This window comes from Cucumis sativus, chromosome 6 (genome assembly GCF_000004075.3).
Source record: "Cucumis sativus cultivar 9930 chromosome 6, Cucumber_9930_V3, whole genome shotgun sequence".
Lineage (NCBI taxonomy): Eukaryota > Viridiplantae > Streptophyta > Magnoliopsida > Cucurbitales > Cucurbitaceae > Cucumis > Cucumis sativus.
Genome location: NC_026660.2, coordinates 13,938,570 through 13,944,569, shown reverse-complemented (window position 1 = coordinate 13,944,569; position 6,000 = coordinate 13,938,570).

The following is a 6,000-nucleotide window of genomic DNA, read 5'->3' as shown; positions in this document are numbered from 1 at the left end:
TTCTGCTCATTTTAATTAACAATGGTATCAGAGCCTTTGAGTTGGTGAGTGATCTGAGAGTTGGGTTGGTGAGTAAAAAAAGGAGTGAGTGAGCGAATGCTTCTTTGATTTGTCTTGCAGCAACAGTGTATTATCATGGCAACTGATAACTTTGTCCAACCAGCAATTCCTCGCTTTGATGGTCATTAGACCATTGGAGCATGCTAATGGAAAATTTCTTGAGGTCTAAGGAATATTGGCAGGTTGTTGAATCTGAAGTACCAGAGCCTACACCTGTAACAATATTGTCTGATACACAAAAGTCATAATTGGAAGCATTGAAGTTGAAGGACCTTAAAGCAAAAAACTATCTTTTCCAAGCAATTGATCGAGCAACTTTGGAAACAATTCTTTGCAAAGAAACCTCCAAATAGATTTGGGACAATATGAAAAAGAAGCATCAAGGGAACGTGAAGGCAAAGAGGGTGCAGCTTCAAGGTCTTCGAACCAAATTCGAGACTCTACGAATGAAGATGAGCGAGTCGGTGATTGATTTCTTTGCAAGAACAATGTCAATCGCCAACAAAATGCGGATTCATGGAGAAAAAATAGAGGACGTCACCATTGTGGAAAAGATTCTTCGATCAATGACACCGAAGTTTAATTTTGTTGTATGTTCCATAGAAGAGTCCAAAGATATTGAGAATCTTTCAATTGATGAGTTGCAGAGCTCTTTACTGATTCATGAGCAAAAAGTTACCAAGTAAGAAAAAGAGGAGCAAGTATTGAAGGCTTCAACTGAAAATCAGTCAACACTCAAAAGAGATAGAGGACGAGGAAGATGGAGATCTAAAGGCAGAGGAAGCAACGATCGTGGCAGCCAACAAAGACACCATCAATACGAAGAGAATCAATTTCAAGGAAGAGGAAGAGGAAGAGGAAAGAAAAGAGGAGGTCATCACTCAACAACTTACAAGCCAACAGACAAGTCACATATTGAATGCCATCGATGCTATAAGTATGACCATTATCAATCAGAATGTAGAACAAATTTGAATTGGCAGAATGGAGAAAGAACTCACTTTGCAGAGAAAGAAGATGAAATATCGTTTTTAATGGTGTGCCATGTAAATGAAGCAACTCAACAAAACATGTGGTATTTAGATACAGGTTGCAACAATCACATGTGTGGAGACAAGAAGGCTTTTTCAGAACTGGACGAGTCATTCCGTAATACTGTCAAATTTGGTGATAACTCCACAGTTTCAGTCTTGGAAAAAGGACAAGTGACTATCTAATCCAAAGGGAACTCTATCCACACCATTTCTAATGTTCTTTTTGTTCCAGATTTAAAGACCAATCTTTTGAGTGGGGCCAGTTGCTAGAAAAAGGGTATGAGTTATCTATCAAAGATGGAATCTTTAGAATTCAAGATGGAGAGATGGATTTAATTGCTCAAGTGAATATGACAGCAAACCGAATGTTCCCACTTTATCTGCAAAACACAACTCATTCTTGCTTCTCAGTGAATTTGAAGGATGTCTTTTGGCTATGGCATTTTCGCTATGGTCACTTGAACTTTTGTGGATTGAAAACACTACAGCAGAAAGATATGGTAACCGGGCTTCCTCAAATTGAAGTTCCTGCTGAAGTTTGTGAAGAGTGAATAGTCAGCAAGCAACATCGAGATCCTTTTCCAACAGGAAAGTCATGGAGAGCAAAGAGACCATTGGAGTTGGTGCATTCAGATTTGTGCGGCCCGATAAACCCCTCTTCAAATGGAGAAAAACGATATATAATCACCTTCGTTGATGATTATAGTCGAAAAAATTGGGTACATTTTTTGCAGGACAAATCTGAAGCTTTTATTGCTTTTAGGAGCTATAAAGTGCAAGTTGAGAAAGAAATGGGCAGCTCAATCAAAATTCTTCACATAGATCGTGGTGGAGAGTATATCTCACGGGAATTTGAAACTTTCTGTAAGAATAATGGAATCAAAAGACAGTTAACAGCCTACACGCCGCAACAAAACGGTGTCTATGAGCGAAAAAATCGCACTCTTCTCAATATGGTGAGAAGCCTTTTGATGAAAAGTGGTATTCCAAGAACATTCTGGTCTGAAGCAGTCAATTGGAGCATCCATATATTGAATAGAAGTCCCACACGAAATATGACTCCGTAGGAAGCATGGAGCGGAAGGAGGCCGAAGGTAGATCATTTCAAAAATTTTGGGTGTATTGCATATGCCCATATTCCAAATCAGAAGCGAACAAAGCTAAATGACAAAGGAGAAAAGTGTGTCTTTCTTGGTGTAAGTGATCAATCAAAGGCTTACAAGCTTTACAATCCTTGCACTAAGAAAATTATAATTAGCAGTGATGTAGTTTTTGATGAAGAGAATTTTGGCAATGGAACAAAAAGGTTGCTGAAAAACAAGTGTCCACAAACTTTGATGGAATTGATGATGAGGAGTCACAAAAACCAGCAGAACGTGATGATCACGGTTCAACAGATGGTCCGGTTAATCCACCAAGCTTGTCAACAACTTCAGACAACGAAGAAAGACCTCAGCGTACTAGAAGAAAACCAGCGTGGATGACAGACTATGAGGTGACAGGAATTGATGAATCTGATGACCCGCAGCTTACATATTTTTCTCTTTTTTCCGATCGTGATCCTACAGTTTTTGAAGAAGCTACTAAGGATCCAAAATGGCAAAAATCGATGGACGAAGAAATCAAAGCCATTGAATGCAACAACACATGGGAGCTGATTGATCTTCCTAAAGGTCACAAAACAATTGGGGTCAAGTGGGTGTACAAGACAAAATTGAAAGAGAATAGCGAAGTCGACAAGTTCAAGGCTCGCTTAGTTGCAAAGGGGTATAAGCAGGAATTTGGTGTCGATTACAAAGAAGTCTTTGCTCCAGTTGCAAGACATGATACAATCAGATTGATAGTCTCTTTGGCAGCCCAAAATCCATGGCATATTTTCCAGTTGGATGTGAAATCAACAATTTTACATGGTGAGCTCCAAGAAAAGGTATTTGTTGATCAACCTCCTGGTTATGTGAAGGTGAAAGATGAACACAAAGTTTATAGACTCAAAAAGGCATTGTACAGACTAAAACAAGCTCCAGGAGCGTGATATAGTCGTATAAATGCTTATTTTACTAAGGAGGGATTTAAGAAATGTCCATATGAGCATACTCTTTTTACAAAAATTGGAGATGGAAGAAAATTAGTCATTGTTTGCTTATATGTGGATGATCTTATTTTTATTGGAAACGACAGTGTCATGATTGAGAAATTTAAGAGATCTATGATGGTTGAATTCGAATTTAGCATAAGGTTGCGCTGAATTTTGCTTTGAAAGCAGTGTTGGACACGACATCGCTGAGCTTACCTGTTCCGCTTGAAGAACCATTTCTTTCTTTCTCTGATTGTTTCCTCCATCGGAATTTACAGTGTTTACGCGCGTCTATGAAGGAAGAAGCTTAAATGAAACCCCCTTTGTTTTTTTGTTATTTCCATAAACGGCCCAGGTTTGCGTTAAATTATATTTTTAAAATAATAGAAGTTTGCTATTAATATGCCATATTTGAAAATCAGTGAAATGATGTGTATCAGCTATCACCGACGCAAGGTAAACTTTTTCTATCTTCCTAAATAAGTTAGTTCATTTTTTTATATTTAAAAAACATTTCATATGTTACATGTTTTCTTAAATTTGTCTTTGTACTCAAGGGAAAATGTGATTTGGACGAGATAAATGTCCACATCTCAAGTTAGGGTGACATTATTCAACGTCAATGATTTAACCTATCAATGTTTGGCGCTGTGTTATGAATAACTATTTAAGCGTTTTGATTAAATTAGACAAGCTATGTGACAACTGAGCTCAAGTGTCAAGAACCAATTAACTAAAAGAACGAATAAGTTTCCTTTTAACTTGTTTTACATATATTAGCTCAAAGTAAGAGCTAAATGAAATGTATGAATTATGAGGCGCTTAGCTAATTATGAGATTTAGAATCCAGTCTTAAATCTTTGATAGAACGAATGGTTGTGGAGCACTAAGAAGAAAAATGTCTACGTTAGCTTTGAAAAAGTGCTACAATCTGTCAATTGTAGCCTTTCATGCAAAGTCGTGACAGTTCACACTATTTATAGCATGAAACTTTTTATAGCATTTAGTTATTTGCTAAGAAATTTTTAACTTTTTATAGCATTTTGATCTTTGTAAAATGTAAGAACAATTTTGAAAAGCTTAGAAATATTCTTATAGCCAAAATATGAGGTTATTATTTATTTATTATAGCATTTATTTGCAATTATAATTATTTATTTAATGAAAGCTATAATAAACCTTTAAACAATAAAAATATACTTTTCCTAGCTTTTATAAACTTAAAACTTTAAAGCTATTGTTGCGTCTTTTATAACTTCTCGAATATGCTTAGATTGCTATTTTTATGTTTTATATCTTGCTACACATTAAAATAAAATAAACAAAATATTTATTAACCACATAATATATCTAAATAAACAATTGTACACAATCCATATTATCAAAAAAAGGATACATAGTAATGAGTATCCCTTCAAGACAACAAAACATAAAACTTTATAAATTACAAAATATGTTGATATCAAAAATAAAATTAACGCTAATTGTGCTTTTGGTCTCCACAATGTATACAAGATATAGTCAACAACGGATTTATGTAAGGGTTAGTGAAGGCACGTGCCCTCTAACATTACTTTGTATTATTTGAATTTTTATTTTGAAGTGTTAGATTATAATATATATTAAATAATGCTTTTATTTTAATCAAAATGCGGTTGTAGTGTAGTGGTTGTCTCCACTCTTACCATCATTAAGTTGTGGTTTTGAGTCTTGTGTTTTTCAAATTTTAATATTTGAATTTTCTAGTGTGTTTATTACATAGTGTTCCCTCTATATAAAATTTTTGGACCCGCCATTGGATATAGTCCATCACCAACCTACCAAAAGTCAGATGAAGATTGAGATATGAAGGACAAAGTCGGCGAGGAGGAAGATGAAAACCCACGATGAAGAGGACTAAAATCCACGGTGAAGAGGAGGACAAAGACCCACGACGAAAACACAAATCTGGCGAAAACCCACAATGGCAAAAACTCAAATCTGGAGAAGAGGAAGATGGCGAAGACAATGAGAAGAAGAGGAAGACAATGATTATTTGAAGAAGACGATGGAGATAAGAGGAAGAAAAAAGAAACCACGTGGAGAGTGGTTATTTGGGGAAGAAGATGAAAATATGAGGAAGAAAAAGGAAATCACGTTGGAAAATAGAAAAGGAAATAGAAAAATAATTGAGGAAAATGAAAAAAATCAATAAAAATAATTGACAAAAAGAAAAAGAAAACCCATCAAAATAATTGAGAAAAAGGAAAAGGAAACCAATAAAAATAAGGGAAATTGCATAGGATAGCATTTTGAGAATATGAAATAGCAATTATAGCACATTGCTTTAGAATTTTGCAAATATGGCAAAATTTTCACTTCTCCATCTTAAATTTGATATTATTCCTAAACTACCCTTCAATAACTTATTTCTCTTCCTCTTTTTAATGTTCTACTCATTATTTCACTACTACAAAAACATGCTCTCTTGACGTTTTTAAACTATCAAGAGACGACTCTCTTGACGGTTTTAAAAACGTCGTTGAAGCCAGCGTCAAGAAAGGCATTCTTGATGGTTGTTTAAACGTCAAGAATAGTGAACGTTGACGTTTTATAAATGTCAAATATACATATTTTCATGACATTTTAAAATCGTCAAGACTGGTCTTTGTTTATGACATTTTAAAGCCGTCAAGAATGAACTGGTTTACGACATTTTAAACCCGTCAAGAATGGTAACGTTCATGACATTTTAAAACTGTCAAGAATGTTCTTGTTCATGACATTTTAAAACCGTAAAAAATGCAATTGCTTATGACATTTTAAAACCGTCAAGCATATTTTAATTTTTTT